Source organism: Tachypleus tridentatus, chromosome 10 (assembly GCF_004210375.1).
Source record: "Tachypleus tridentatus isolate NWPU-2018 chromosome 10, ASM421037v1, whole genome shotgun sequence".
Classification (NCBI taxonomy): Eukaryota; Metazoa; Arthropoda; class Merostomata; order Xiphosura; family Limulidae; genus Tachypleus; species Tachypleus tridentatus.
The window spans coordinates 72337084-72350525 of NC_134834.1; the positions used below are offsets into that span (position 1 = coordinate 72337084).

Genomic DNA, 13442 nt, shown 5'->3' on the forward strand with positions numbered 1-13442 from the left:
TTGCTTGATAAATATTTGAATAATAAACATTTAAACTAAGCTGTTTATTTTCATTTTAAAATTTAGTTGTGTGTGTGTGTGTGTAATAAATATGTATATATATATATATATATATATATAATATGCCGTGGAACTTCTGGTTGTGTAATATTTTTAATTTTGTATTTAAACCACTTTTATTCAATTGGATACAAATTTTTCCAAATTTGTTTTAACTCATTTCTTCAGAATGTTCACAACTGAGATGGTTGTCAAATATTATACTGTCTTTAGCAAATATTTTCTGCACTACACAACTTGTAGTAAATTTATTATCAGTTCAATGTGTTATTTAAATTTTATACTGTTCCTTCTTTCTTATGTTTTCTTTTTTCTCAATAGGAATCAAGTGCAGACGAAACTCTATTCCTTGTCAAACATGTTTTCTGAAATGATCCCATTCTTGTTTGCCTTTATTGCGACAGGACTTGCTCTCTGGATTTTCAGAAGAGCGCCAGAAAATGCAACTTTTCAGACACAATAGCATTCCTGGACCTCAACCATCTCTTCTAGGGGTAATTTGTATGAACTTCGATCAAAAACACACCTGATGTAGTTTTAGAAAAATGGTTGAAAAAGTATGGTAACATATTTGGTTTCTTTATTGGTGAAAGACCACACCTTGTGGTTAAGGACTTGGATATAATAAAACAGGTTATGATAAAAGAATTTCATAATTTTACAAACAGACCTAAAATGGTTCTTGACATGAAACCCTTAATTTACACTGTTGTAGCCTTAAGAGGCCAACGATGGAAAGAAGTAAGAAGTATTTTGACACCAACCTTTAGTGCAAATAAAATGAAAAATATGGCTGGTATTATGAATAGATCTATAGACACATTATTAGATGTACTTAATGAGTATGCAAATAAAGAACAAGTTGTTGACATGTATGAACGTGTCCAGGCCTTAACCTTGGATGTCATTGGGCATTGTGCATTAGCAATGAAAGTTGACTGCCAAAGAAATCCAAATGATCCTTTTCTGATTGCTGTAAGAGATTTTTTTCGTTATGCACACAACCCTGCAGTTGAAGCTGCTGTGATGTTTCCACTACTTGGTAAGTTAATGACCTTTATTAACAACTATTTAACATCAGGACAAATGACATCAATGATTGTGAATAATGTCCAACATGTCATCAATATGAGACGAAAGCAAACACTCAACAGAGAGGAGTTGACATTCTTCAGTTAATGTTAGATGCTTGTGAAGAAGAGATATGGATAAGCAAGCTAAAGAAGAGAGGACAAAATCACTAACAGACACTGAAGTGGTGGCTAATGCTTATGTGTTTATGCTTGCTGGTTATGAAACAACAGCCACAGCTTTAGCTTTACAACTTACTTGCTGGCAAAGCACCAAAGACATCCAAGAAAAGTTGCATAAAGAAATAACAGACCACTTTCCTGAGAAAGAGCATTTGACATATGATGACATTCAATGCTTGCAATATTTGGACCAAGTCTTTCTGAGTCACTCAGAATATATCCTCCTGTTACAGGGTTTCTTATTCGAATGTTCCAAGGAAATCATTATAAATGGACAGATAATTCCAGAAGGCGTTGTTGTCCAAGTTCCTGTTTGGGCTATTCATCATGATCCAGAATTTTGGCCAGAACCAGAAAAATTTGACCCTGATCGCTTTTGCACCAGAGAAGAAAGGAGAATTTAATAATTCAGCATTTTGCCATTTGGTATTGGTCCTCGTAATTGTATTGGTATGAGGTTTGCTCAGTTAGAAGCTAAGTTGACGCTTGCTCGGATGATAAGAAAATTTTGCTTGGAAATGTGTGAAGAAACTGAAGATCCCTTACATCTGACTTGTTCTACTGTAATAACTAACCCTGCAAATGGAGTCTACGTGAAAGTAAGTCCTCGAGATTCATGTGAAACTGAGTTGTGAAATCTTGAAGGATTTTTACATATTAGATACAACTAGTGTTGTGATATTTGATATTTTAAAATACTATACACATAATTACAGCAGGATAATATTTGACAATGTAGTATTTTTGGATGTACACATTACAGAACAGAATTTCTTTTTATCCTTTTTACCTTCAAGTTAAATGTATCTCTGAAAATAATTTGTTTTAGTTGCTCCCATCAATTAAGATGCTTCTTGAAAAACTTTATAATAATAATAATAAATGCATTGTTTCTCTAGTGCTTTCACTGTATAACAATTTGCACAAAACTAAGAATTGTTTTGAACAGTGAAATACCTGTACTGTAATTGTATTCAGTTAAAACAGTACTCAAATGACTCAAAGTATCTATTTTGTTTTTAATTTAGTGTTTTTGATTAATGCTCACTAAATTTATTTTAACTTTGCAAATTTATTGTTACAAAGATTTATATTTAAATTATGGAATAACAAAAATGAAAGTAATAATGTACATTTGTTGTTTCTTTATATTTTGAAATTGGAAAATAAAACTTAGTTTATTTTCTAAAGAAGATTCTAGATTGCAATTTTTTATTAAAGTTTTGTATAGAAGTATATTGTACTTTGATACACAGTTAAGAGGTGGAAAGGGTAGAATGTGATAAACCACTTGTAAGCTGTGATGCAGGTTGACGATATCGATGTAACTTGTGTGACCAAAGATTAATGTTAACAGCATGAAACAAAGAATAACTAGTTTTAATGCTAATAATGTAACTACGATAAGGCAATAATTCATACTATATAAAATACCTATAGTGACTAGTATTCTCGTTAATAATATAATACCATTTAAAAGGACAAGTATAATTGTCATAAGACATTAGGCCTATTACGTTTTTAATCGCTACGTTATCTAGGCTAGTAATGTTCACTTAAAAGTGTTTCAATTAGGATATTACAAAACTCTGAACGAACTTCAATTAGAATTTAAGAAATACTTCATTCTCTGCAGTTTATTTCTTTAAAAAGTGTTTTCGTACGTAAAACATAAAATGATTATAAAAGACTAAAGCATTAATTACAATAAAAGCATGAATATTTTTATCTTTTGGCAACGAACGATATTCTTTATAATATTATCAGTATTATTACCTACTTTGTCTCTCTCTGATATTATAAATTACTTTATGTATTTAACTCTTCTGGGTTGGGGATATTTCAAGTGTGCTGGACACGTAGTTTACGATACCGTTCATCTAGCCATCTCAATTATTTTCAAGAATTAAAATTACAAGTGTCGGAACCGGGTTGTTCAACAAATTACTTTCATATTTTTGACTTGGATAGCAATTATAAATTTTATATTAATTTTCTGGGGTGCATGTTCCCAATCTTTCCTGAAGTTGAACTCCTTATAATTTTAATTAACTCGCTGTAAAATAAACCTGCATACCTAGCCAAGCATATACAGTTGGCAACTCCTTCCTACACCACAAAAGGATATGATACATGTCTGAAATACTGTTGTACACTTTCTTAATCCTCGAAAATCCATAGAGGGACGAAACGAATGTGGCTTTTTAAAATGTAATAAGGTTAATACTAATATCTCACGGCAAGTATAAATGTAACCGTTCTTCTCCAGCTTTTAAAAGGCGTAAAACCCTAGCTACGCCTCTGTACACACCATAACAGGACGAGGTTTCAAACTTGCAAGATAACGAATATTAACCATGACTAGTCTCGTGATAGAAATGACTGAAGTTTAGTAATATAGCAGACTACGAAAACAGATCGCTAGGGATTCTACCATTGTTTTGCTGTATGTTCTCAGTTTTGCTTTAACAATAGTCTAGGAAACTTTTATTGTAATTGTATATTTTCGTAGGGACCGGATTAAAGTGCACGTTAGTAAATCAAATTTTAACAGCAGTGTCCATTGAAAAACTGATTTTTCGTTGCTGTGTGTTATTTATTAAATTACTGAAATATCGAGTTTGTAAAGAAATACTTCTTTTAAAACACAAATACTCGATAATCGTTAATAAGAGTATGAGCAAGCTTTATTTTTAGCTTAAATAAAAAAAATTATTTATTCGTTTGATTTTATTTATCACTTTAGAAAGGACCCCTGGTGGCGTTCGTGATAAGCTACAGGACTTGCAACGCTAAAAATTGGGGTACGATATCCACAGTAGAGTTAATGTGCTTATACATGAAACAAATATTGTAAAAAGTAAGGTTAAATATAAAAATAATGACCCAAATTATTCATTATTACCAGCTGTTTGTTGAAATAACTCAATGGAAATCCGTGATGACGAGAAAACCCACTTGTAGAGAAAATTATATACGTAAAAACGACTAGTATGGATCGAGAAAGCACTATGTAGAGGAACGAACAACGTTTCGACCTTCTTCGGTCATCGTCAGGTTCATAAAGAGAAAGAGGTATACAACAAGTCAAGCCAAAAATAAGCCAAACAAAAAAATATCTTATACGTATATTAATAAATATAATCGAACATCTAGCACACCCTCTACATTCCTACACTGAATTACACAACCGCCTTCAAACATGTGGTCAGCTATCGGTCTCTTTCTTTCTTTGTGAACCTGACGATGATCGAAGAAGGTCGAAACGTTGTTCGCTCCTCTACATTGTGCTTTCTCTCCTCATACCAGCTGATTTTACATATATAATTCAATGGTAAATTTCCAAAAAAAAAAGTGAAGAATAGATAAAAAGTGTATAATAAACTCAGTGCCTTGGATCCTAGAGTACATGCAATGTTATTGTCTAATGAGCTGTTTACAACAGTATTTTGACATTCCATGTGCTATTTCAGTAAGAAAAGTTGCATTATGTTTGCTTTTAAGAAAAGGAGATGTACTACAACGCTTCATTGACAAAAAATGCTTGAGTTTCGATTCAACAGGTGCATCAAGTACAACTGAGCACATAGGTTCGCTAAATGACCGCGCTTAATATTTCGAAATATAAAGGCTCGTAAAAACCTAAATGCATTTTATCTATTTAAAATAATTCGATTACTGTCTGCCCATTATAATTTTAGTGTGGGGTCACCTAGCCTAAAGCCAAATACAATTTATCATGAAATAAAAACTTCAATTTAATTTCAAACTTAAATCTTTTTTTAACTTAAGCTTCTTTTTTACGCCAGCAATGTTTTTTTTTTATTTTAAAAAAAGCATCTTTAAGTAATGGATAGGAAATTAAGGAACAAGCAGAAGTATAGTTAATTTCTGAATTTCGTGCAAAGCTACACGAGCGGTATCTGCGCTAGTCGTTCCTAATTTAGCAATGTAAGACTAGAAGGGAAAGCAGCTAGTCATCACCACCCACCGCCAACTCTTGGCGAATAGTGAGTTTATATAACGCCCCCACGGCTGAAAGGGCGAGCATGTTTGGTGCGACCGGGATTCGAACCCGCGACTTTCAGATTAGGAGTCGAACGCCTTAAACCCCCCTGGCCATGCCGGGCAAGACTAGATGGAAGGCATCTAGTTATCACTGCACATCGATAACGTTTTAGGTAATCTTCTACCAACAATTATTCGTCACATTATATTGCCCTCACTGCTGGAAGGTTTAAGCATGTTTGTTGTGACGGGGATTTGAACTCGCTACCCTCAGATTGCGAGTCAAGCGAGGTAACCACCTGGCCACGGAGTGGAATACTTAGCAAACTGAAACGTTAGGTACAATAACTTTGTTTATGTGTAATGTCAACACACACACTAGAGAATTTAGAGCATTTGTTTAGCACGTGTAAATTGGAGATTCATAGACAAAAATGGTAAGTTATTGAAATAAACGTATCACAAATTATAGCTGTTGAAAGTTGAATAACGGATAAATATCTTGCCTCGTGTAAGTACTGCCACGTAAGAAATCACAATACGACTTTTGCTAAAAGCTTAAACCTTCCAGAACAAATGAAAGACATCCTTCCAAAGCAGAGGAATGTATAGGCACTCATTTCGTTGGAATCTATAATATATAGTTCTTTTGCGGACGATTTGTACAAAGGAGTAGTTTCATTCAAGTTTGTTTTTCCCCCATGAAAAGAGGGAAAAATTTATCTCATTGTTTTGTGTGTCTGTTTGTTTTCTTATAGCAAAACTATATTGGTTTACCACCTGAGTCGTCCGAGAAGAATCGAATCATCTCATTGTTAGAACCACACTGATAACAATAACCTTTACATATAAGAAATTAATCTATGTTTGAGCAACATTTCATAAAAATCTCCTATTACTCTGTACATGGCCAGGTGGTTAAGTCGCTCGACTCGTAATCTGAGGGTCGCGGGTTCGAATCCCTGTCGCACTAAACATGCTTACCTATTCATCCGTGTGGGTGTTATAATGTAACAGTCAATCCCACTATTCGTTGGTAAAAGAGTAACCCAAGAGTTGGCGGTGAGTGGTGATGACTAACTGCCTTCTCTCTAGTCTTACATTGCTAAATTAGGGACGGCTCGCGGAGATAGCCCTCGTGTAGCTTTGCACGAAATTCAAAAACAAACAAACAATTTCCTGTACAAAGTTAACATTGTGTAAGTGCGCGTATTTCACTCTTTTACATTCTTTAATAAGTTTCATATGTTATAGTTTTGGAGGGACATCGCCTGTTAGACATTAGGGGCATATCAGACTGTTATTGTAGAACCTTCTTACAAAAACAAAAAACTAGCAATCAATGTGATCATAGTTTTAAAAATGGCGAACAGGTGGCGGTAGTAATTAACTTGAAATACAGTAAAACCTGTCCAAGGCGGAATCGCACGAGACCGAGTAAACTTTTCTACTAAGACAGTGAACATGAATTTCCTTAATTATATATAATTTTTGAGCGGAACGTTATACCAGCTTGACTCAAGGGAAGTAAGACGTTCGTGAATAAAGTTATTACACTGTTTATATTTATTAGGATAAGAACAAAAATAGGCATTCAAAATATATATAAGTACACAAAATCTTAAATTTATTCGAAGAAAGTGATCAATTTCAACTGTTTCGTTTTTTGATTGGACTTTCTCCTGCGGCTAAAAGAGAACGCCAATTCTACGGCCTTTTAATGAAGTTCATTTCACTCCTCAATTTTGCATACAATTTGATAATGTTAATATGGCTAAACACTTGCGATGAAGCAAGAATTTCTATTTCCTCACTATTTTCTTCATTTTGTTCATCTTCTGAATCTCTCACACCGTTACCTTCTTGCGATTTTATTATAGATTTTAAATCAATTTCATCAGTTTCTATTAAAACATTTTTGTCAACGTTCACAAAACTTTCCGAGTTCACAGAATTATCTGCGTTAATCTTCTCAATCAAAGTTTGGATTTCACTAGAATTGTCATAACAAACAACTTCTCCACAATCTCCGTTATTATCAAGAATAAATTCAAGTTTTGAAAGCACTTTATTACGCATTCATCTTTTACGCATTTGATTGAATGACTTTAAAATGCAATTGCATCTAACACGCCAATTTTCATGGGCATTTCAGATGCTCTCTTACAGTCGTCCATGTTTACAATAATATGTTGAAGCATCAATTTTTTGTATTTCGATTTTATACCCTGTATAATTCCATTATCTAGTGGCTGTAGAACTGATGTTGTACATGGAGGTGAAAAGTCTAAGCGAACATTTGAAAGTTGAACTTTAGGGTGATAATTGGATTATCTAGGAAAAGTAGAATATTTGTGTTTTCTTGTTCCATTTTTTTATTTAAGTTGTTCAAATATCCCTCGAATATAGCACTTGTCATTCACGCTTTATTATTCGCTTTCCATTCTACAGGAAGTTGATTCATCCTTAAATTTGTGAAACAGCGCGGATTTTCACTTTTACATATTACCCATGGTTTCTCTAGTTTTCCATCAGCAAATGCGACCATAAGTACAGTGAATTGTTCTTTCGAATAGCGATCTCAGGAATAATGATGGCAGAAAAAAGAACATAATATATTTAACCAATATTTACTGTAACAAAATGCCCGAGAATTTATTAATATTTAAACAAAAATTTATTAATATTGAAAGAAATTATTAATTAAATAAGAAATTAATATTGAAAGAAATTATTAATTAAATAAGAAATTAATATTGAAAGAAATTATTAATTAAATAAGAAATTAATATTGAAAGAAATTATTAATTAAATAAGAAATTAATATTGAAAGAAATTATTAATTAAATAAGAAATTAATATTGAAAAAAAATATTAATTAAATAAGAAATTAATATTGAAAAAAATTATTAATTAAATAAGAAATTAATATTTAATCAAAAACATTTTTTCTGCCTTACTCAGGTTCTAATCCAACTTGTTGATAGATGAGGTAGGTGAAAAATGGTTTTCCGTTCGCGTTTCGCAGGTTCCGCCATATAGAAGGCCTTTCATAAGAGAAATTTTAAGATAATGCTGCAAAATTTTGATATTTCCGGCTTGTACAGGTTTCCGCCCTTTTGTTGTTTCCGGCTTAGATAGATTTTACTGTACTATGTTAGCAAATGAAGTTATGTTCGAGGCTTAATAACGTAAATGGACTTTGAATCAAGGCATTCAAAGTTTTCATCGTGTTGCCGTGGTAACATTGGTAGTTTATAAAAAAAAATATTGCCCAAACCAGTTCTTTTCTCATCTAAGAGATGGCAGTGGTGCTGTTGCCTGTCTGTTCACAATCGGGAATGGTTATACGCTTTGTGTAATTGAGTGAACATTCTAACACAAAGAATTGAAAGTTTTATGTTATTTAAAAGCAAATTATATTCTCTGTTTAATACTATCTTCATTAACGATATTCCTTGCTTTTCATTATTTTTCATTATAAATTTCCAAATATTCTAACCAAACCAAACCTCGTTAAATATTACCTGTTGTTAACAATGAAGGTATTCACCAGTACAGCCATCATAACGAACAACAATGTATAAATTGCCTATATTTAATACTGATTTAATATTTGTTTCTTGTTTATTTTGGTAACGTGCTCTATTTGTCTGTTGTCAAGTGTAAACTGCCGAATGGGCTATCTATGTTGTTCTAGTAGCGAGAATTATACCTCGAACTTTAACGTTGTAAGCATTCAAGCCTAACGCTAAACCTCCTGGAAGTAACTTATTTTGATGAAAATTTAATGATAAATGTATATTCATCTTCTACAGACTCGGCAAAGCAAAGTGGTTAGAGCGCTCGACTCCTAATACGAGCATCGCGATTTCGAATCCCCATCACACCAAACGCGCTTGCCCTTTCAGCCGTGGGGGCGTTATAACGTGACAATGAATCCTAATATTCGTTGGTAAAATAGTAGCTCAAGAGTTAGCGGTGGGTAGTGATAACTAACTGTCTTTTCTCTCGTCTTACACTGCTAAATTAGGGACGGCTAGCGCAGATAGTCCTCGTGTAGTTTTGCGCGATATTTGAAAAAAAACATAAAAATTCATGTTATCACAGCTTACGAAAGATGGAGTGTCTGAGCTTCAGGATAGTTGTGGTGAAAAACCGAAGTCGGCATACTTTTGCTATTAACATGGATCCATAGTTTTTATTTCTTTTAGCTATTATTAAACATGAATCTTTCGTATATGTGATTTTTAATTCTGCGCAAAGCTTCGCTACACTCCCTAGTTTAGTAATGAAAGGCTAGAGGTGAGGCAGTTAGCTGTCACGACACTACCAACAGTGGGATTCACCAATTCTTTATAACGTCCCATGGCTAAAAGGGCGAACGTGTTTGGTGGGGCAAGGATTTGAACATGCGTTCCTCAGACTGGAAGACAAGCGCCCCTTACCACCTTGCTAAACATGAATTAGCCGGTTAACAAAATAAGCTAAAAAATTATTAAGTACATTGTTCACAATAGCTTTTCGTGTTCAGTTACCTGAGAAGAAATACTTTAAACTCTAGAATTATTGTTTTGTTTACATTATTTTGTTTATTTGTTTTATATTCACTGGAGAGTGAGAATTATGCTTCCAACCTAATGAAGATTGAACATCGAACGCTAGTTTAGGTTCGCATATATCCGCGTATGTATACGGACTCACAACGCTAGCAATCGGGTTTCGATACCCATGGTGAGCAGAGCACAGATAGCCCGTTGTGTAGTTTTGTGCTAAGTTCCAAACAAAAATGTATCGTGGTAAATATTCTTCAATTATATAAAAAGTAACAATAGATAGCACTATAATATTCGTCCAGAATTTTCGAATCGCGATTTTTAACGTCATGGGCTCTCGGGTTTAATGCTGACTCACTAAAAGGTTTATTTATAATAATAACATAACAAACATAATTCATTTTAATATCAATAGAACGTCATTAATAAAGGGGGATAAACGTCCACAAATTAGCAGTTTAATTAACCAAAAGCTTGTTTAGAAGAAACTCGATGCTATTTAGTGCTTAGAGTAAAGGTGCTGTTTCAAAAGTTTCTAAAAACGAGAAAATATTGACGACATTTTAAGTAATTTTCACCAGTGTACGACCATATTAAATTATTGAACTTTTAATTTACTTAGAACCCATATGTATATGTCTTCAATAAAAGAGAAAAAGTACTAAATCAGCAATGATAAATAAAATAGTACAGTATTTTAGTCGCAAATAAAGTTTTGCATAATGCCTTCTCTTAGCAATTTGTATTTTAATATATTGGTGATGCAAATGTAAAGGACATAAATCAAAGTAGGGATTCCGATTGTGTCAGTATATCTTAAAGCTCAGATTTATCCGTTAAACTGTTGAAGTTAAAGTATACTAGCCTGCAGTTAAAGTGGTAAAAGTGAATTCACCTCAGGAGAGTGTCTACTAATGTTATTTTGAACCAGTTTTGATATATCTGATGAAATTCCGAGTTAACATCGACATCTGTACTGGCACCTTGTAAACTTAATCCTCGAAAGGTCCAACCTATCATTATTAACTCGTACTTGCATGAGCTTGTGGCTAACGCACTTGGATTGTAAATCCAACGGTTCTTGACTCGAGTCCTTTTATCGTGTAAATGTGCTGCATTACTTGGGACAGTGGGTGAGATATAAGAGGACCACTCACGCCCAACTACTTGGTAAGACAGTTGTAGCCCAAGATTAGGCGATGGTTACTGTTGACTATTTGCATTTTCCTCTAGTTTACTACTTTAAAATTAAAGATTTCTATAAACATGTAACCGTAATGTAGCTTTGCTCGAAAACTCCAAAACGAATAAATATGGAATCCTGAAAGTAAACAGAAACTCTACCAAATCTTATGGTCCATAAGTTCGATTATTAAGCATTCTATACACAGTTGTGAAAGTAAAATAAACGAAAAACACTGTCCAAAGCTCAGAGAACTATGACATCAAGAGTGGCTTTTATGTTCAGTATTATATTTGTATTTTTATCGCATAACACAAAATCCTTTGCAGCATAATTTGAAAATTGCTGAGCAAAATAACCTACAAATCAGAGAACTATGACATCAAGAGTGGCTTTTATGTTCAGTATTATATTTGTATTTTTATCGCATGACACAAAATCCTTTGCAGCATAATTTGAAAATTGCTGAGCAAAATAACCTACAAATCGAATAAGAGTTTTCTGAACATTATTCAAAAGCCTATTTATTATATCGCTTATGTAGAATTCAAGTCCGTCTCTAATCCAGAAGTCCCTGGATTCTTACATAACCGCAAAAAAATATGAAAAAAATGTTTTGAGAAAAATAATACGAGTGAAATACGTATAACTACTGATTTAGTTGTGAATTATCACTTTTTGTTTTGTTTCCTCAATGATAAAATTTTGTAACTCATAAACCAACTTATTAATAAAAGCTTCGGTGCGACAGGAGGGTGGAATATAAAATTATATGCAAAGCATGCTATATTTATTATATGCCGACGAAGCCTTTCGCCTGTCACTAGGATTGTTCATGTTCACTAAGATACAACAGACGTAGTAATTTTTGAGGCGTTGTTAACGAAAAAACATGTGCAGATGAATAAATAAAGAAAGCGAGGAGTTTTTGCTTTCATTTATTTTTGAAATCCATGAACATATACGTAGCTATTTTCAAGTGTCATTTGTCCGTTATTTTGCTCTCAGTGCGTGAAGTCTGTAAGATATAAATTAATGTTTATAACTACAACATCTAAAATCTTATTCCACTTGAAAGTACTCCATTCCCAGAGGTATGATTTTTTTTTTTAGTAAAAGAGTGCTTATTCATGACTTAGCATCATTTGTAACTAAGAAGAATAAGCGGCTTAGGCCTAATTTTAATAAGAAACGATCAGTTAGCTGTGAGACTAGGATTCTGATTTTGATTTTTAAGTGCTCTCTCGAATACGGTCCGGCATGGCCAGTTGGTTAAGGCACTCGACTCGTAATTCGAGGGTCGCGGGTTTGAATCCCCATCACATTAAACATGCTTGCCCTTTCAGCCGTGGGAGTGGTGTTATAATGTAACAGTCAATCCCACTATTCGTTGGTAAAAGAGTAGCCCAAGAGTTGGCGGTTGATGGTGACGACTAGTTGCCTTCCCTCTGGTCTTGCACTCTTTAATTAGGAACGGCTAGTGCAGATAGCCCTCGTGTAGCTTTGCGAGAAATTAAAAAAGCAAACTCTCGATCACCCATAGAAACTTGATTGATTTGTTTAGAGGAATTTATTTAAAGACCAAGTGTACAAGTATTTGTTATGAAACACGATAATTGTTTTCTAGTCTGTTTTATCTGATTAAAACATTTTATATGTACACAAACAGCTGAGTAAGAATAATGCCCCCCAGTGGCACAGTGGTATGTCTGCGGACTTACACACTAAAAACCGGGTTTCGATACCCGTGGTGGGCAGAGCACAGATAGCCCATTGTGTAGTTCTGTGCTTAATTCTAAACAAACAAACAAAAAGTAAGAATAAAAAGGTCAGAAATAAGGTATGATATCAAAAGAAGAGACAATTTATATAAATGGATAAACCATGGGAGGGTGTGATATAGAAATAGGTAAATTAACCAAATAAATAGAACTCGGTTCCATTTTTTTTTTTATAAACATGTTAGTTTTTGTTCCAGCTGCAAGTGAATATAAAAGACCAGGTTCCCTCCAGCATATCCTTGTTGAACTTACTTTTTATTACATCTTTCCAGGAGTTACCTTTTCATAAAATTTAATCTTTTTTTTATCTCAATCTTTATTGTAATTTCTCTGTTTTTATAAATATAAAATGTTTTGGTCAAATGCTATTACATTTTATTTGATAGTGGCTTCTACGGAAAGTTTGTTTGTTATTGAGCACAAAGATGCCCAATGACTATTCGTGCTGTGCCCTTCACGAGTATCGAAACCCGGTTTTTAACGTTATAAGCCATCATACTTACCAATGAGCCACTTGGAGGGTCTTACGGAGAGACATTCAGTGAAACTGGAATTATCAACTATCGCTTGCATGTGAAGGGGTATTGTTATTTTGTAACTC

At 33.5% G+C, this 13442-nt stretch overlaps 1 pseudogene; it reads left to right on the forward strand.

Moving 5' to 3' along the window:
- Window positions 1-386: 386 nt before the first annotated feature.
- On the forward strand, window positions 387-2508 carry LOC143229551 (cytochrome P450 3A29-like; annotated as a pseudogene).
- Window positions 2509-13442: the final 10934 nt, after the last annotated feature.